This window comes from Falco cherrug, chromosome 3 (genome assembly GCF_023634085.1).
Source record: "Falco cherrug isolate bFalChe1 chromosome 3, bFalChe1.pri, whole genome shotgun sequence".
NCBI classification, from domain to species: Eukaryota; Metazoa; Chordata; class Aves; order Falconiformes; family Falconidae; genus Falco; species Falco cherrug.
Genome location: NC_073699.1, coordinates 4,437,266 through 4,458,075, shown reverse-complemented (window position 1 = coordinate 4,458,075; position 20,810 = coordinate 4,437,266). Strand labels below are relative to the sequence as shown.

At 41.6% G+C, this 20,810-nt stretch overlaps 1 protein-coding gene across 1 annotated transcript in view; it reads left to right on the top strand.

Annotated features, from left to right (window-relative positions):
- The window catches only part of FAM135B (family with sequence similarity 135 member B), a 231,043-nt gene that overhangs the window by 35,583 nt on the left and 174,650 nt on the right, over positions 1–20,810 (top strand). Inside the window, exon 2 of the mRNA XM_055705977.1 lies at positions 20,320–20,408. The gene's annotated coding sequence lies outside the window, so the exon portion shown is untranslated. The remainder of the gene's footprint in view (positions 1–20,319; positions 20,409–20,810) is intronic.

The window sequence follows — 20,810 nt, the reverse complement described above, 5'->3', positions numbered from 1 at the left end:
CCAACCCCCTGCTAAAGCAGATTCACCCAGAGCAGGCTGCACAGAGTCGCATCCAGGTGGGTTTTGAATGTCTCCAGAGCAGGAGACCCGACAGCCTCTCTGGGCAGCCTGTGCCAGGGCTCTGTCACCATCAAGGTAAAAAGGTTCTTTCTTATATTCAGATGGAACTCAAGCCTGGCCCCATCCTCATGACCCTTGCCCTTAAGATAATTGTGCACATTTGTATACATCTCCAAATTCTTTAGCCCCACCTGAAGACTAATTTTCTCTGACTAATCAAGTCTTTAATTATTTGTGCATGTTGGAACACATCCACTGAGCAAAAGCTGGGATGAACCATCCTAGAATTTCCCCCTCATTATAGGTGTGTGAGGACAGCAAGTTTGGGGCTCCCCAGCCTGGTTTGATAAGATGGAGAATACAAAGATCCATACTGCTTCTCAGGAGTGGCCTAGCCACTGGGATAAGGAGTGACATTGATTTAATTTCCTCTTCTCCTCTTTTTTTTTTTTTTTTTTTTTTTTATGAAATAAGGCTCTTGCTTTTAGTAAAATTGCCCTGGACAAAACAAAAAAAATACTCATCTAATACTTTAAAATATTGATATATGTTTTATATTCATTCTAATATGCATTGAGAGTGGGGAAGGATAGGGTGACAAGAGGAACAAAATTTTCATTTAGGTTGATCTTTGGATTATCCAGCCAGTAAACTTACATCATCTTCCATTCATCCTTCCTTAGAATCCTTCTCCTTGTTCATCTCTGTTACAACACAAACATTAGAGAGCACCCAGGACAAAGGTGTTGATCTTTCTGTTGCAAAGGCCAGCCTACAGATGTTAGCAGTGGAGAAAACAGTATACTTACAATTAACACATTTAAGCTTTATTTTGATTTCAGAGTTAATGTTCTCCTACAATTTTAAAATAAAATTATGCCAAGTAAGGAGATGACAGCTATTAGTATTTTCATATTTCACCTTCTCTCAATATTTTTTACATTTGGCTCAAAATGTAAATGCAGAAAGTGATTTAATATTATCAAGAAGCTTTTCAGATAGGGCTGACCCTGCCTGACTTCTAATTGCTGCACATGTTGTTGTGGCGTCTGAGCACAGGTATGCACTTAAGTTTGCAACCCTGACAGTCTTTTTCACTAGTCTGCCTCATACCAATATCATCAGGTCTTTCAGTCTCATTTCTTCTACTCCTGCTCCTACACCGAACTTTGTAACGCAGATGACAGAGACAATACGAGGCAAGGACAGAGAAGAGTACCTTAGCTTAGGCATCCTCCAATCCATCACCTTTATAACTTGACCCCTGGTCCTCCCAGGCCCAAGTACCCTGTGCTTATTGTACCACCAGCCTTCAGTGCTCATCTCCATCCTGGACTCCTCTCCTTCTCTTCCCTCTGCTCACCGTGCGTGCACTGCTTCATTTACCCTTCTGCAGCCAGGCCTGCAGGATTGTGAAGCACAAAAGAGATTTGGGTGGGTCGGTACAAGCTGTGAGTCTCACAGCCATGAGCAACTCTGTGTAGGTGTTTGCCACGGGCCTGCAATGAAAGCTCAGAGAGCTGCAGAGCTTCCACCTACTTCTCTCTTGAGATAGTACCTACAGCCCATCTTGTTTGATTGTTCTCAGGTTGTAATCTTGACGTGGCAGAGTCCTGAGGTACAAGGAAAGGACATCAGGGAGGTGGACCCGATAGCTGTTGTATAACACTTTAAGGGTTTTTTTCTTACAGTTACGACTGCTGAGTTATGCATTTAATTTTTGCTCTGAAATATTCTTGCTCCTGAAGGAAGGGCTACGATAGCTCTGTTGATGTCTTTCTCTACAGTTGATAGTTTCTCTACAGTTGAAGACATTTCTCCACATATTTCTGCAAATATGACCCTTCATGCTACCCCCCTCCCCTTTTATCCTTCCTGTTGTAACAACACAGATGTGTAGTCTTAAATGCCCTGATTTAGCTGTGCTTCTTGGGGGGGGATCATCCTTATGCTGCAGATTTACAGTCAGCTTAAACAGGCATCATGATTAGATTAAGCTGTCTGTCAGCATGGCACGGCTGCAAAGGACTGCAAAGCTTGGTCATATTAATAAACACTAATTTGGGTTGGAATGGAACTCTGGAGATGATCTGGGACAGCCCCTGCCCAAAGCAGGAGTGCCTCTGAAGGTATGCCAGGTTGCACAGGGCCATGTCCTACTGAGTTTTAAATATCTCTGGCAGTGCATATTCCATCACCTTTCTGGGCCAATTCCCAGTGTGCAACCACCCGCAGAGTAAAAAATATTTCCCTTACCTCTGATCATAATTGCCTTTGCTGCAACTTATGCCCATTGTCATCTAAGCTAAATATTTTGGCTGATGTAATCAACTCACGTCTCATATACAAGGTGATCCCGGGTAATTTATGCAGATTTCTCAGTGGGCAGAGAATATTGTTGTAGAGAAGTTCCTTCCTTATTGCAGAACGAGAGGGCAGAACTTTGACATTAAGGATCTAACCTGCCTTCCGTGTAAATCTGGGGTGCTTTGAGTGACGCCTTTGTTAGGCATGTGCTGGACAGGGTTTTGCATGGCAAGGTTTTGGTGGTGGTGGGCTACAGGGGTGGCTTCTGTGAGAAGGTGCCGAAGCTTCCCCCGTGTCCGACGGAGCCGACGCAGCCGGCTGCAGGACGGCCCCGCCGGCGGCCCAGGCCGAGCCCATCAGCGCCGGCGGCAGCGCCTCTGAGAGAACGTATTGAAGAAGCGGGAACAACCCGCACAGCAACTTGCAGCGGGAGAGGAGCGAGCTGTGTGGGAGCCGCGGCCCTGCAGCCCCCGGGCAGCGCCGGAGGGGCCGGAGCCGCTCCCGGCCCGGAGCAGAGATTCCCCCCCAGCCCGCGGCGCCCCCGGCCCGCGGAGCCCCCGGGGGAGCAGCTCCCCCCCCGCAGCCCGGGCAGGGCCCCCCCCGGGGCAGGGGGTGCCCGCAGGGGGCTGTGACCCGCGGGCAGCGGCGCCGGGGCAGCTCCGGGCAGGGCCTGTGGCCCCGCGGGGAGGAGCCCGGGCTGGGGCCGGGCTGGGGCAGGGCCTGTGCCCCCGGGGGCGGGGGGGCTGGGGCCGGCTGGGCCGGGGGGGCTGCGCCCGCGGGGGGGACACGCTGCGGCAGGGGGGGAAGGGCTGCGGCGGGGGGAAGGGCTCCCGCTGGAGCAGGGCAGGGAGGGCTGTCTCCCGCGGGAGGGACCCCGGGCTGGGCAGGGCAGGGGGTGAGGAGCCCCCCCTGAGGGGCAGGAGCGGCGGGGGCAGCGTGTGCGGGACTGGCCCAGCCCGGCCGCGGCCCTGCGCCGCTGCGGGGAGGGGGAGAGCCGGGGACTGGAGTTGAGACTGGGGAGAAGGGAGCGGTGGGGGGAACGAGCTTTAAGATGCAGGTTTTATTTTCTCATTATTGTACTCTTAATTTGATTGGTGATAAATTAAATTAATTTTCCCAAAGTAAAGTGTGTTTTGCCATGGTGCTCTCTCCCCGTCCTTTTCTTGACCCACGAGCTTTCCATCTTATTTCCATCTTATTTTCTCCCTGCCCGGCCGAGGAGGGCAGTGATACAGTAGCTTCAGTGGGCACCTGCTGTCCAGCCAAGGTCAACCCACCACAAATATGCTGAACAAATATCATAGATCAAGCTGGAGGAAAAAAGTTGTTATGAAATATATTCCTATCAGAAAATGCTGCTTTTATCAGGCTAAGGTAGTAATTTTACAAGAAGGTGTTGGTTGTGATGAAATTTTGTTTTGAGAGGGAAAAATAAACAACAGAACTGGAACATAGCACATCAGCAATGCCAAAATCATCTGTTTCAAAAGAAATGGGCATTGGTTGTTTCTTTTCTCTCCAAAACAACAACTAATATTCCATACCTCTCAAAAAAGAAGAAAAAAAAAACCTTTCCCGAGATTGTTCCGCTGAAAGTCTGCCATAGGAAACTTTAAAGTTCAGCATGGGTTCAGATTGCAGATCCAGTCTTTATCTCTGAAGATCTAGCCTGTGAACAATGTGGCCAGGGGGAGCTGCTCAGGGTCCCCATTCAGCCATGTGCTTCCACCTGTTGCTTTCTTTGCTTGCATCTCTAAATAGATGAGGAGATTTGGGCCTGCTGGAAGGGTTGACCAAACATATCTCCTTCCTGAAGATTTACTCCATGCTTTGTAATTTCACTGAAGGTCTTCCAAAATATTTTATCATTTATATACATAAAATTGGACTGATGTAAGATGACTTCTGTAAGTCACCTAGACAGAAACCCTGCTTAAAGCAGAGCTACCTTCAAAGTTAGGTCAGGTTGCTCGGGGCCTTGTCCAGGTGAACTTTCAGTATCTCCACCAACAGGGATCCCACAGCTTCTCTGGGCACATGTTCAAAAGTTTGATTGAAGTATATACATAGAAGTATATAAACATTTCTGGGTTTTGTCATCTTGTTTTTGAACTTTAGAATTAAATAATTTTCTGTTTTTCATAATTTTCCTTTAAAAGTTTGAAAACTTTTTTTTTCCTGTTTTGCCTTTGTGTAGCATTACTGTATGTAATGAACATTGTTATATCCAGTTGCATCTGAGATCTGGAATTTCAAGAAAAGAGCCAAATATTTGAAACAAATCATATTTTCACCATTTTCTTTTTTTTTCTTTCTTTTTTTTTTTTTTTTGTCTTTGTCCTTTCCCTTCTCTTAGTCCAGGGTGTGGCATTTATCACTTCAAAGAATTAAGTCTTTTGCAAAAAACGTCTCCAGGTTAAAAGTGTAAATGAAATGGAAAAAAACATATCACAAAATCTTTCAGGTTGGAGAGTTAGTACAAAGTAAGACACGTTAATATTTCTGTTTAAGTTTTGGGGTTTGGCTGAATGATAAAACAAGCAGAACTTTGCTAAAAACAGTTGAATCCTTCCTATTGATAAGAAGGGTCTTGGCATCTCTTGGCATCTCATTGCAGGTTCTTAACAATTTCAGTAAATATTTAAAGCGTACTGTTTAAAAATTAATACAGCAGCCATCCCTGGTGAAATGAAATAATTGAGCCTCTAGGCACCACCATCATAATACAGCTAATTAGAATAATATCAGAGAAATGCAGACCAAAGAACAAACTTCTAATACTGGCTCCATAGGACATTATAATCCGTTCGTCTGTTTGGGGTCTTTTGATCTTTCCTCAGCTGCTGGAAGTACCCAAGCACCAAAGGAGACACAGGAAACAACAGGACTGACATTTTACACTGTACTCACCTTCCATGTATTTTTTCCAACCTTTCATGAGTATTATCTGCTCTCTGTTGGAAATTTCAGTTTCTTTTTTATTGTCTTGGGGGTTTGTTCCATTTCATTTCTTACAAAATATGAAACCTCTCCAGAAGTGCAGGACGCAGTATCTGTGGGTGCTGTCTGGATGGGTGCCAAGGGTGTCACTTAGTGTCACTGGGAGATGACTTGGGGACAGTTTGCCTCATAATCACTACCTGCATGCATACTCTGCGAAGGAAGCAGGTTATGTCTTGCCTTGCAGATAGTACATATACCTGGTGATCACAAATACCTGGCAATTGGACTGAGTTGCAATGAGTGAGATATCCAACCTCACTGAAGCCGGATCTGTCCTCTGATGGCAGTGTCTTCCCCATTGTGATCAAGTGAGCATAAGAATATCTTTCCATCTCTTCTCCAAAATACCCTCAGCATTGTAGTACGTATTTTGCATTGCTGGCTAGGGACAAGCTTGCACCAATGCTCCTCAGCGAGGAGAACCCTGTCCTGCTCCACCACAGCAGTGTTCGCCATCGCCCTGTGCCTCCAAGCAATGAATTCATCGCAGCAGAGAGAGCTCAAACTGGCAGCAGTGTCAGCCTGCATTAACCAAAGGAAAGATGTGCAACGAGTTGCCACAAGAGTTCTGTTTATCCTTTTGGCCAAAAAACCCCCACTGTTGTGGAGGCTTACAATCCACTTTGATACAGGATTTGTGTCCCGCCTGCACCCCCTAATTCTTTTTTGATAGCAAAGCCCTGCTGTCTAAGATTACCTTGCCTAAGAAAGAATTGGCTTGCAGTAAATAAAGCAATAAATACTTCATTTTAAGAGTTCAAGTGATTTGACTCATGATGATTTATTTTGGCTGCCCTATGGTATCTTTTGGGGAAGTGGGCCTCTGCTCTCTCTGTAGCTGGGAAAGGTTGAGGAGAGACTTGATCAGCAGAAAGGACCCTCTGCTTCCCCAAGCCTGTTGAAGCAGGATTTCTGCTTAAATTAAGCCACTTTTCTTGTGTAAGATGGGTATAGTTCTCTGGAAAACTGTTGTCTCTCCCACCACCTGAACTTCCAGTCTCATCTCTTGGCTTTTTTCTGCTGTGGCAAGACTCCCGCCGTACAGTCTGTTAAATATAAGCTGGGTAGTTGGAAGATAACTGAACGTTTGTTATAGTAAATGAGGCAATAAACGTCTGAGGTTATGACGGGCAGAAAAGTCAAGGTATTTATCAAATTGCCATGGGAAATAGCTTTGCCAAGCGTTAAGTAATAAACTTTCAATTATCATTTTTATACTCCTACTGCAGAATGCTTCTTAGATCAGATTTGCTTTTGTTAGTTCAAATAAGGTGAGAGGTGAAGTCATTTTGCTCTGTGAGCAGAGATATGCATGTCCCTGTGTGTGCTTATGTACCTGCAGCTGTGCCTCTACAGTTCTGTTACTCTCTCTCATTTTTATTTTTTTTTCCTCTCCTTCCTTTTTTTTGCCTGGGGGCTTGCCCCAACCCTGGATTAGCTGACCTACCTGCTGATATTGAGGATTTTAGGATAAGCTACTAAATGGCTCTTAAAAAGGTACTTACCTTTAGATTTGAAAAGATGATTATACTTTGCTATTGTTGTTGTTATCACTGTAGTATCATCCTCTTCCTGATACGAACTTCCCAGCTGTATTATTTGCTGCTTTGTCATCTTCCTTGTAGTATAAAAGAGAAGGATTTTCCCTTCTGCTGACACCTGGTTTGACATGCTAACCATCAAAACACAAGCTGTGTTTAACATTCAACCTGTCCTTGATTTCAGTGAAAATCAAGTCAAGCCCACATGAACTTTTCTGTAGAAGCAGAATTTCTTTGTCAGTTGATGAGGAAAAGTACCCAAGTAAAAAATCCTGAAATCCTCAACAGTTAAATGAAACTAAAGTAGTTGCTTAGAGCACAAAAAGATATTGGAAAGACAGTGAAAAATTCTCCCAAACAGCTCATTACAGAGCAAACAAAACGGCAAATCAGAGACACGAAGTAGGAGGAAATTAGTAGTGAACAAGCTCAGAAATTTGTTGTGCCATTATATCATATACCATCAACAGTGAGTATGCACTTTAAATAGTTTATATTTCTGTCTCTTTAAATAGTTTGTACTTCTGTCTTTGTTTCTGAAAATGTAGAGAGTGGGGCACAAGTCATCACAAACAATAGTTGAAATGAAAGAGGCAAATAGACCGGTGTATTCAGCTTGGGCAGGAACTGCCTGGGATCCAGGGTGTCACTGCAGCGGGCTGGAAGAATCTGTAAGGGGAATCATGGATTCATAGAATCATAGAATTGTTTAGGTTGGAAAAGACCTTTTAAGATCATCAAGTCCAACCATTAACTCAGCAGTGCGAAGTCCACTATTAAACCATGTCCATAAATGCCACATCTACACGTCTTTTATTTATCTCCAGGGTTGGCGACTTCACCACTTACTTCCCTGGGCAGTCTGTTCCACTGCCTTTCAGTGAAGAAATGTTTCCTAATACCCAATCTAAACCTCCCCGGCACAACTTGAGGCTGTTCCCCCTTGGCTATAACTTGGGACTGTGTAGAAGAGACTGACACCTGTCCCGGCACAACCTCCTTTCAGGTAGTTGTAGAGAGTGAGGAGGTTTCCCCTGAGCCTCCTTTTCTCCAGGCTAAACATCCCCAGGTCCCTCAGCCGCCCCTCACAAGACTTGTTCTCCAGACCCTTCACCAGCTCTGTTGCCCTGCTCTGGACACGCTCCAGCACCTTAATGTCTTCCTTGCAGTGAGGGGCCCAAAACCGAACACAGGATTCAAGGTGCGGCCTCACCAGTGCTAAGTAATGGGGAATGGATGATCACTTCCCTTGTCCTGCTGGCCAAGGAGGATGGTTCCTTGCTTTTTCTGAATCTTTTGGTCTCTAAAAATGTGTTGCAGGACTAGAGGACCCTTAGTTTAATCATTTATGAATATGCTTATGGCATCTCTGTTCAGGACTTTTTTCCTGATCTGCTGTTAGCAAACATTTCACTGCCTACATGTAGTTATAGAATAAGGATGATAATATAAGTTTACTTTCCCGGGGAATATGGAGAAGAAGAACTGCTGAAGTTCCCATAAGATGGGTTTTGTAGAACCACTAAGTTTTGCCACTGATATATTTTCCATACTATTAGGAATATTAATGAAATTCAGTATTTTATAACAGAGTTTTTATACATAAATTGATAGGTTTGCTCAGAACAGGACACACGTGGTCACTTGCTACTGTCATATCCCGGGATCCTTTTTAGCTTTTAGAGCCCCAAAATTTTTTGAAGAGTGGAAAAAATTTTTTCTCCTCTTCAGAGTTTATACTCTTCCCATCTTATTTTTATACAGTGCTGTTGTAATTTTTAAGACCTGCTATATCTGGAATCAGCTCCCAGCACCTGGCTGCTTAGCCAGCAGTTCACAAATTTGCCTTGTAAAAGCATCCTCTTTGAAAACCTGCTTGTTAAAAAGCAGGCTTGCTCACAAGCTTTCTAGCATACTGAATTCCCGCTGAAATCCAATGTGTTCTTTTATACCTCCGAAATAGCTGGTGATTTCAGAGAGAGTCTGTGATGTGCTGGTTCTGTAGAATTACAACCTTAACAGCTGTAACATCACTAAAAGGCTTATTCCGGAGAAAGACTGTGTCATAAATGAGGTGTTCAAATACTGAAAATTCCAGCTGCAGCTTGCTAACTGTGCCTGCTGCCAAAAAAATACTCCCCAGGAAAGTCCTACCGTCTCCGCATTTATGGTTTTTCTTTTAAAATAAATTTTGGAACGCTTGAAAACAAAGAGTACCAGTAAGGAATTTTGTTGGCTTCTAAAGTGATGGAGTTTCAGATGATGAGGTCCCTGGCAGATAGTTAGATTTCTGAAAGTTAAGGACACTGTCATACTCATGTTTCCTCTGTCCCTCTATGGGAAGTTTTTGCCCCACCAGCCAAGGAAAGTAAGGGTGGATGGTATCTGAGTTAACTTCAAAGTTCAGCTTATTAGATGAAATATTGATGAAAGTAATCTCTTGCTAAAGCAGCATGTTGGAAACTCACAGCACATGTATCTTCTGCAGCCTGTGCTCCAGCAGACTTCTGGTGGAAAACTGAGAGTGACAGGCAAGGACTGCTTAGAGCATCAAGATTAAAACTGCCAAAGCCAAATCCAGGAGTTTAAATATAAATGTTGCCAGGCAAGGCATAAGGTGGGGACATACAGTAGTAAGTGGATGTTGACTATATTTAAGCCATGTATCTCCACTCTGATCCTTAGGGCGCTTCCTTCAGTCTCCAAACCCTCCCCTTTTACAACTTTTGCAACTAGCATTTTTGGTTTAGGGTGAAAGCACTCCTAGGTACTCTATTTGGGGTACAGTTTGTTCTTTACCATGGGCTTTAACTGTGTCCAGAAGATACTTTCTGGACTGTGCCACTCAAGGGACTCATTGAAAAGATGCAGGTTTTGAAAATCCTTGTCCCATTCAGCTGGGCAATGGGGAAAAAGCTACTCAGCCCAGCCAAAATTATGTCAGTCAGACCTTATACAGAATTGCAAGTACCACGAGAGCTCTGCTGGTTAAAACTCAGATAACCTACTGGACGGGGTGGAAGAAGGGCAGTGAGAAGACTGGTTCCTGACCTTAATTTTGGCATAGTAGGGCTATAAATACCTAAGCCATTTTGTGATTCTGGATTTAAAATGTTTGAGAAATTTGGGCATTTTTTTATACCTAAAAAAACCCATAAAAAAACCAAATTGGCATTTTAATTTTTCTGCAGAAGATTCTAGGGGCACAGCAGTATGGATGGAAGAGAACTTGAATCATGTTGATTTTTCTTCAGAAGTGGTTGCTTCAGATTTAAAGCAGTGTTTTGTCAAGTTCCAAGGGTCAATTACATATTGTTACTCTGTCTCTATAGGGCTTATTAAAATGGGTCTCCAGTCTCAGCCTGGTGCTGTCAGGACACAAATTACAATCATATCAGAGAAATACAAACCAGAAGGAAGAAAATGCAAGTTTTACAAGTTCTTATCCAGAACAGAGTCCTGCCCTTTTTTTTTTTTTATCTATATGCCTAATGATGGATCCATAAAATACTTTAAAAACCAGTGGTTAATTTTGGAACTGTTTTTTTCTTAATGCTGCTGTAAGGATGTGACTAAGGAAAGTCTATTGCTTGTTTCAGAGCGCAATTTCAAATTTGCATTGAGCTGAGAGGATCAATAATAAATTCCAGCTCAAACTGTGGATCTGATGCTTTCTAAGTGAAATCCAGTGTTCTGTCAGGGATATTTTTATCCCTCTGACACAGACACCATGTTTTTCAGAAGCCTTGGCTGCAGAAATAATGTTTTATTATACAGTAACAGAAAAGGACAAATATTTTAAACATATAGTGGGAAACATCCTCCCTTGGTATAAGTAGGCAAAAAAGCCCCTTGATCTCAGTCAAACTGTACTGATATTCACTGGCTGAGCACCTGACTATGATGAGAAATATACCAGATACCATGTTGTTCAGATTCCATGCTGTTTGATAATTAATGTTCTTTGTACAGTATCAGCCCACAAACCCCTTCAGCTTGACAGATTCGTGAGAACGCTTTTTGTAATTTTCAGAGTAGTTTGTATCTCCTGATCTTAGTAATGTAGTCATATGGAAAATTTTTGAAAATCACCATTTTGCTGCTTTGGCTGGGAGTAGGGCCTTTTCTGGAGAAAGTTTTATTGATGGCTAAATTTAGAATGTTTCATAAATGAGATGCAAAATTTATTTTTTACTTCTACAGACATAGACTTTTTTTCAGACTTAGCATGTGCATGAAATAATATTATGTGCAATGAGGAGATTTCAGTAGAATCACATCTTATGGCTGAGGATATCCTTACTTTAACCGTGCAAGTAGAAATGAGCTTCTTTCACTATCCTGAAAAACAACAACAAAAAAAAGCAATTCCCACAGAAGTTATTGCAAGTTGTTCTATCTAAAGGAGAGACATCTGGAAAGAGGGGTAAACGTCAAAGGCTACACTGTGCCAGAGGGTGTACAATGTTAAATGTGTTACTTAGCCTGCAAAGATTTTGCTTCTGCAACGCTGAAGCTGCTTTACAATTTAACAGATATGGTATCAAAGTTCACTTGATGTTTCAGATGCTCAAGATCAAATTTGTGTGAGAATCTAGATCGCTAAAATAATAGCTTTTTGCACTCTCTAGTGCACATGGTGTTGCTATTGATAAAGTCTTAACAGTGACCACAGATGCAACTTTGGAGTAAGAAGATGGATATAGTGGTTTCTATTTTCTCATTTTTCTGATAGCCCCAAATAGGTGATTAATACTTATAGACAGGGTACAAAGCTATTGTGTTGATGCCAGCATAACCAGAATTTTACCCAACATCATTACTCTTATCGCAATCAGTATATTCCAGGAATCACTGGGCTATTACTCAGTGTGTGATGTTGTCTTTGCTGCCAAGATTTTTATCTCAGAAGACACACAGATGGCATGTTTCTGCATATAAACACAAAGTAAAAAGTGCTGGAGCAGCCTAAAACACGCTCATCCTGAAAGAGTTAGGTCCTCCTACAAACAGGACTCCAATTAAGCCAACGCTGACTCTCCTTTGCAAGATGAGGGTGAGATTCTAGACCAGGTGAAATGTATATCCTGACCCACACTTGATTTTATTACCTAGCAGCCTGTGTGTTGCTCAGCTGCCATAAAGCATGAAACACACCCTCAGGAAATGCTTTGACACCTTCTGACTCTACTATCAGGACGTTATGGAAACACGACTGCATTTTCCTTATGACAAAAGTTGTAAATCGCTGGCATCAACTGTCTTCATCTGCTTCATAGTGATATTTATTCAAACACAGAAGAAGAGAACTTTCACAACTTGCTATTTATGGCCTGATGAAATCATGTGCCTGCCATAGTCATGTGTTCTGTCTGTTTTCCTAATTTTTAGTGCTGTGTGAGAGTAACATTTCATGGTTGTTTGGCTGTTAATAGGAGGATGAAATCAGAAATCCAAGATGAATGTTTATTCAATACAACAAGTTCAAGATAGCGATTAAAACTACAAAGACTTATTGAGGCTTTGCCCCTTGATATATCACACTTCTCAGATTTTAAGCTTTTTTTTCAAGAGAAAGATCTTGTGAGGCATTGAAAACTGATGTTGATGATGATAACATCAGCTGGAGAAAATAAGCTTTTACATTTTCTTGCCCAGAATGACAGGCCATCACTCCTGGGGAAGAAGTGGCTTGTTGCTTTGCTACTTTTTTGTAACAATAATTCACATTTCTTTAACCCAGAGGAGCACCAAAGTGCTCTCCTGCATACATATATTTAATTTCTTTCTTAGAACTGAAGAAAGCAGCTATTTTATAGCGTCAAACCTGGAAATTGGTTTGAAATAGACAATATGGCCGTGGAAAATTTATTACCTGGGAAATATAATTCCCTATATTGGGAGCTAGGTTAAGGGCAATGGAACTTTTATGTGTGAGTGGATAGGACCTAATTTTGCAGTATAATTCCTGTTGCATCTAGGATCTTTTTTACTATTATTTAAACTTACTTTTCCTCTCCATGGAGTCATTAGAAATTGGGAAAATATAAAGAAGATAAACAAACAAATTTCCATTTAAAATTACTGAGGGTGATTAGTCTGATGTTCATCCATAAAGTCCCTACACCAAAGTTTTAGATCCAGTTTTAAATCTTTTGATTTATTTTTCTTTTTGAGGTGTATAGTCTGTAGGTCAAAGTTGCACTTAGATGCCTAGCAATAGATTTTTGTCTGTTAAGTATATAAATGAAAATTCTGTGTCCTTGAAGGGGATTGTTTTAAGTTGTGTTTTGGAGAGCAGTGGAATCTAGCAATTAAAAATTTAGGGTTTCAAATGCATCTTAGGTGTCTAAAGATACCTGTGGATGTCTAGTGGTATTTCTGAAGAGGCAGGTAACTTGTTCTTGGGCAATACCCACTTTTCCAGAAGAGGGATTTCTCACCTCTTTTTAAGAAGTCTGCATCAGAAATAAGCACCCAGATCCCCCTGCTGACCTGTGGAGAGAAAGTGTGTGACTCATTTCAGTGTAAAGTGGATGTAGAAAAATGGATCAGAGGAATCTCTTCCTAAAGGCACCTCCTTTTTTTCTCTTTGCTAGAAGCAGCCCATATGTAGATACAGACAATGTATATACCTAAAATAGGTGAGATGAATTTCCGTTTGAGGATGAGATGCATTCCCACATTGAGACACCTACATTTAGTTGTTAATGCACACACCATACGTAGAGATCCAAGTGTTTAAGCTTCCATTACAGCCAAAAGAGTTGCAGTCACTAGAGGCTGAATTAGTTGAGCTGAGTGACTGTTTCAGGCTAAGTTCAATGGCTTCCTAGGCTTTATTTGTTTCTAGACTTTATATGAAAGATTCAGTTGCCTAACCATAAGTGTGTGATGCCATTTGAGAGGCTTTAGGATGCCTCATCTGGCATTTAGCTGCCGCTTCAAAAGGCAGCAGGACTCCCCTACATCGTGGGTAAACTACCAGTTATGAATAGATGTCTTATTTTATACCTTAGGGGGTATAAAATGGCACTAGATATCTATGTTTAGGCACTGGAATTTCTCCATGGGTGTCTAAATGCTATTGAAAATAGAGCTTTAATAATTGTGTGTCTAGTGTCATGGGTGAAAATAGTAGCAGTTTGATATTCTGACTACACATTTGAGTCTGCAAGATGTCAAAAATTGCCCTTTTCCCAAAATATCTTACATAGATATAAACATTTGCAGGGGTCAAAATGAGAGGCAAAAAAGCCATTGTTTCTAAGAAGGCAATAAAAAGACCTTGGAGGCTCTGTTCATTGCATCTTGTTGATTTTCAGATCAAATCTGAAATGTTTGCTTGCACAACAAGCTAGTGACTAAAATTCAGAGTGAGATGCAAACATAAGGCTCGTTTCAGTCCTGCAGACCCATCATCACTGCTATTGTAAGATCTGGAAATAAAATTACGATTCTGACAAAAGCTATACAGAATTTTTAGATCAGCTAGACCCTCTACAACAGAAGTAAAATGAGATCATAAGACATCCAAGAAATTTGCTGGGTTTTGTTCATATTTTGTTAAGCTGCATGTAACACTGAGTGCACTGTAAGTTCTCCCGATGTCCTACATATTGACTGTATTTCTAATACAAAAATAAAAAAAAACAATGGGGGTTAAACATTTGACTGTGGGACACCAGGAATGATTAATCTGTTACCAAGAATTAGGCTGTGAAATACCCACAGGAACAGAGCAGACATTAGTGCTAAATATGCCTGCTCTGAACAGGGATGTTCACATGACAGGGACATTTATTTAGATACTGATGTGCCTATTTTTGTGTATAGCTTTATGGTTAACTACATTCTCTTGACTTCAATTTCACATGCACCTCACTTTCTTGTCTGGAGACTGAGGAAAAGCCCTCTGCTTGTTTTAATATAGATGCTTGATCTGTTCCTGACGGTCATGTCACATCTTGTTCTAGAAGCTGTTAGTGCTTCTCCTAAGCTGAGTCTTCATTCTTAAGAGATCTTGAATGTTTCCTGTGAGGTATGTAAATATGAGAAACTAAAAAATTTAGCAGGGTCAGGATTTGGAGGCTATTCCTCTATAAAGAATTCAGTTACTTAGGAAATACTGTCAATAATTTTTGAGATGACACTTTATTTCAAACTAGTAAGGAGCAATTGATCTGATAAATTTCAATGTGTCAGTGGAAATATGAGTAGTATTGTCTCTCAGGTTGACATAAAAATAAAATATTGGGCTGCTTCTCATCCTTGTTTGCTGAAGAGTTCTGCTTTGAATAAGAAGTGTTTAATCCAAAATGCTGTCCCAGTTTCTGCTTGGGTGATGAAATTTCCTCTGCTCATAGATAACCTCTCTGCTTCTGACTAGGTGGTTTATTCTTACTGAATTCCTGGCCTGGAGTACCTGAAGTTGGTTTGGTTTGGTTTTTAGCTCAGCATCTTGGTGTGTGCTTGTGCAATTGCAGTGATGTACAAGTTATTTGTGGTGATAAATATTTTCATCAAGTTCCTGGAACTGCACTGTTTTAGTGAAATGGGAGCAAAATTTTGCAAGTGACACCTTTGCTGGCTGCAGATGGGTCACAGGGAGCACACGGTGTTGGATGCATTGCTTTATTTTGCTAAGATTATCCCACAAAATATGAAAAGGTCTAACAGGAAACATTTTAATTTCATTTTTTTCAGGCAGTGTTATGCCTTTCCATCTGTATTTTTTCTGAAACTTTATGAAAAGATACAGCTGGATCAAAGGATACCAAGTATCTTCACAGAGTGTATTTTTATTGGATGCATATCTAATATTCCAATGACACAAGAAAGAGTGGTAGAAAGCTTTCTGTCCATACTGAAATGACAAAGCAGGACTTTACGGTGGGAAAGCCAAGTAGCTGGGAGAATTCCTTCATAATTTCTGAATTTGCAATATTTTCCCTTGGAAAGAGTTCCTATGTGATGGCTTCCTAGAATCTTTTTCCATGTTATGTCTATATGGGTATAAATATTTATATATAGGTGTTGGAGTTTCTAAAAAATTACAGTGTTTGTCCTCTTCACAGTCTGATTCTGGCTACCAGAACTCTGCTGCTTTCATCTTCCAGGTCTGCTATTGGCATCTTCTGGCAGGATTGTCCTGTGCATAGTCTTGTGAAAGAGTAGTTAGGAGAGAGCTTAGACACTTACCTAGACCAAGAAAATACTAAAGTTGTCAACATTTTGTTTATAAGGCATTCAGTTATCGATGGAAGGAGGAAGTTTGTACATAACAGGCCTTTCCATTAGTTGTAAAGATGACCAATTCCCACAAAAGGCTCCCGTTTGGATCCAAAATTGAATTCCTTCCACTACTTCATTATTAACCCCACCGAAGACCATGGAGGAGGACACTGCTCATAAGATTTCAGCTCTCGGTCTGTGCTTACAATGGCAGAATAACAGCTATGGTCTCTGGGAGGAGCCAACCACGAGTGCAGTATAAACCCTGTTAGAAAGCAGCATGGCCTCAGAAGCCCCACTGAAAGGGGAAGGCCTCTCTGTTGCCCATGCCTCATCCCGTGATTCTTTCCTGGCGGCAGAGCTGTTAGCAACACCGTTCTGATTTTGGCAAGAAGCATCTCCTCTCTTGCTGCCATCTGCTTAGACCTCACAAATGAAGAGCTATGTCCAAACAGTGGTCTCTGTAACTCCAGTGTATAGGTACCCTGCTTGCCTTAAACCAGCCTGTTTGGGCCCTGGTGCCAGTGTAAATTATGGTAGTACGAAGTTCATTACAGGCTGCAAAACAGCTGCAGAAAGACAGGGTTTTCCTGCTGTGCATACCGTGCTGCTCTGCCAGGCTGTTCCCTGCATCAGAAATGTGCAGTTTATTGCTGGTTTACATACATCTGCAGAATGCCATGGGCATCAGGCCTGCTCAGCCTTAATCACTGCTAGGAAAGTGGAATTCAAGGGATATGGTGGTGGCATGGCAGGATGGTGGTACTGGTGCCTCAGCAGCTGCCTTTCTAGGAAGCTCCTTGTCCATGTTGCCCAAATTTGCTTGGTTGGATGTATTTGGGCCCAAGCAAAGAGGATTTCAGGGAAATAGACCCAAGTTGGATATCTTTATCTTGTTAGCATATCTCCTTCCTCTTCAGGAGCTGTTTGCTTTGCAATTCAAGTGTGGAAGAACAACACCAAAACCAACACTTAGATGCTTTGGAGAACCAGCAATTTGTGATGTGTAATAGGTTGCCACTGCCCCCAGCTCTCCAAAGGGAAATCCATCTCCCTGTCCAGCTGAACCTTAAGAGTTCACCATCCCTCCTTCAAGCCCTTACTCGTTTGAGAAGGGTCATTACCTCCATGAGATGACAGAGCAGCATGCTGCAGCATGACAGGTTTGTCAGGCAAAGCTTGAGGGACAGTTGTTCTGAGAAGAACCAAGGCCTCCAGGAAAAATTTCAGCCCTTCTGTGAGGCAAATTTTCTAGCTGTGCAAAGCCATACTTCTGGTGAAGTTTACCAAGATGCTGGACTGAATTTGAGGAATAAATATTTTTCCTGTTGTTTTGATAGACTCTGCTAGCCTCATTTTATTCAGCAACTGTACCTCAGGCCCTGTTGTGTTGGCTCCATGTCTAGCAGTCACTTGGCCCTTTCTTTTTTTGTTACAGATCAAGCATGCCATGACAAATAAGTCAGCCTTTTCCTCTGTTTGTAAACCATTTAATTTAGGTCTTGCTCTACAGAAAAACCTGGTGCAGTTATTTATATCAACATGGCCCCAAGCACTTAAAAAAGTCAACATTCTGATTATGGCTCTGCATATTTTATTGCCTATATTTAAATCATGCTGCTCTAAACAGCACCTGTTCCTCTGTTACCACATTCCAGTTTAATAGTTACTGCCTGTCCAAAGAGCCATCATGATTGAAAATGGTCTACAGATTCTTTACTTTCTACAGTCGTCAATGCCCTTGGAATACACATCTGTTTCAAAGTTTGCCTGCAATTTGTTAAATATTTTACAGCTGAGTTTGGCTATAAGACCCCTCTGTTTTCATTAATTTTTTTGTGAGCCTGAAAGTAAAACATCATGCTGTATTAATTTCAGTATTGCAAATATTCCCTCTTCAAGTAGTACCAAGACCCTAGTTCTGCTGATGCTGAATGTCTCTCTCTGCCAAGTTCTCTCACCAACATCCTTACCTTCTTCCCGCACTGTTCCAGCCTGTGAGTATTTTTGATGATAATAATTGAGCCCACAACTGCTTGTCAAGCTTTCAGTGCTCTGAGCTCTTGTTTTGCTTATGTGTGAGAGTATGACATTGCTTGCTGTGCTGTTCTCTTTTGGCCCAGCACTGCAAACACACAATTCAACAGCTCCTTACAAGCATCAGTAGCTTCACTGATTCCACAATAAGCCTTAATGCAGCTGCTGACAATGTTTACTTTGTTAGCAATTTCAGAGAATTTTATTAAATAAAAAGGGCTGTGTTAAGAGAATTTAACTTGCTCAAAACTTGGTCAAGTGATCAAAGCGTCAGAGAACCTGACTTGCTAAACGTGCATGTATTTTCTTGAACCAGCAGAGTCCTCTATTTTTTTCCTGGGATCCATTATGTCCTTTATAATACATCTTCTGAAATCTGAAAAAGGGAAAAACCTCTTCTAAAAAGTCCAGATTAACTCCCACAACTTTTCTGTCCTGGACACCGCAAGAGGAGAAGTGGTTTTGTAGGTCAGTGTCTGATCATAACAAGATGCGTGTGCTTTAAGTAGAGAATGGACTCTGGCCAACACCATCTCTGGCATTTCCTGTCTTCTAAGTGCTGAACACCTTTTGATCCAGTGACTCTCTGACTGTTGATTCCAGCTAGATGTCTACAACTCTATCATAAAAGGCAAAATGTTTTAGGGCAAAAAAGGGCAAAATGTTGTATCATTGTTTTGAAGATTTGCTTGGGTTTTTCCTTTATTCTTTTTAAACACTTACAAGGCAATAGTACATGTAGACACATGTACTCTGCCTCTGTCACCCTTTTCATGTGTGATTCTGCAGACACATTCAAAATCCTGTTTATATGTGCAGTTTTGCTATAAGTTATATTCATCTAAGTACACGTGGACTTGGCTTTTGTGTCTACACCTGAGCAAGGTACCTTCAGCTCCCTTGGTAGTCAGCACAGAAGTAGGTGTCAATGGTCACATGAATCTTGTTTAGTTTAGTGTATCTGCTAGATGTCTATTGACTACAGTGTCACCTCATACATATGAAGACATTTCTAGTTATTGAGATGAATCTCATGGGCAAGGGTCTGTGCTTTAAATTTTTCACAAAAAATGATAATCGGTGCGATTAATGTAAACTGTGTGCTTAGAATGTCCTCGGAACACCTGAAGGAAACTATAACCTGTCCAAATTCACTCTGTAGTGAATTTGATGAGGCAAAATGCAATATAAGCATTTTAAATCTGACAAGGACAGCTGAGTTTACAGAGCAGTTAGACAGTGCCTTGCAATTTTTCATGACCAGAAATAGAAATGCAGTAAGACCAGTGTGAAAAAACATATAATCCATTAGCCTTTCTGTTTTAGCTGTCACAGGTTAGTAGTGTCATAGTGGTGTTCAAGTCCCTCTGTTACCTAGTTGGATTCGCTGGTGATGTACCTATTGACATGACAGTGTGTGCTCAAAAGCAGATAGCTCCTTTACTCGTGCATCAGGCAGCCACATATCTCTTATGAGAGGATGCATCTCATCCACCTTCTTACATCTCCTTTCCAGCCCTACAGCACCTGATGCTGGAATCTTTCCAAGGAAGATCTTGGTCAGCCTGTTGTCATGTCCAGATGTGGCCCATTCAGAAGACAGACAGAACAGATCTCTAGGTGTTGCTAACTATTTGAATGAGGTCAGGCATCCTGAGATACTCCCAAGGACTTAGTATAGACCTATGTCCATGCAGTTTGGAGATCAGTCAGGTATGAACTTGAGCAGAACGTAAAAATAACTAACTAACTAAATAAATATTGCAGGGCTTTTTCATGAGTACAGGAAAATAATACATGGTTCATGTCCTAAAGAGCTCTAACTTCCTGTATGAAACCAACAAAAAAGCCTAGACTGAGAAGAATATAGCTCATTTTATTGGAGAGTACAGTCAAATGTGAGTACGATGGATAAACCTGTCCGAGTGTCCTAAACAGGCTTTAAATAACTTGCTGCTTTTTGATATATTTTGTGTTTCTAAGACTGACAATAGGAATATGAGAAAAAAAGATTCAGCTGAAGAGTGGAAATAAGACACAAAAACTGCTGAAGATTGAAGATGATGATGTTCTTTGGAGATTGGAGGTTTAGCTCTCAGTTGTGCATAAAATTTTAAACCTCTTTTTTCTTTTGAAGGTCATAAAGAAGAAATACAAGTTGGGGAAGGAAGAGGGAAGGAAGGCGTGAAGAAGAGAGGATTATGTAGCAGTGGGAAGCTAGTCCAGGTGAAAGTTTGTATTATCTCCTTTTTCTTCTGTTTTGATCTCCTTCCTCTTCTGTGTGAATTTTCCCTGCTGTTTCATTTCATGCACAATACCAACAGCAAGTTATTATTAACTGGTGTAAGCAGGTAGTGGTCTGGGCTGAGCTGAACTCAGAACTTGTGTCCTGGCAGGCATGTGCTAACAGAGGACAAATTGAGGTTGCTCTTCATTCTTTTTTTCAAGTGATCTGACCTAAATTTGCACAGCTGTGTTCACATTTAATCCTGCCTAATAACTCAGAGGCTTTATATCTCATAAGAACAGCCTACTGGCACCTGACATTTACCCTGGCCCTCGTTCAGATATGCCCTACAAATCCTCTGGCACAACCTGGGGTTTTTTTTGGTTTTTCCCTAGTAGATT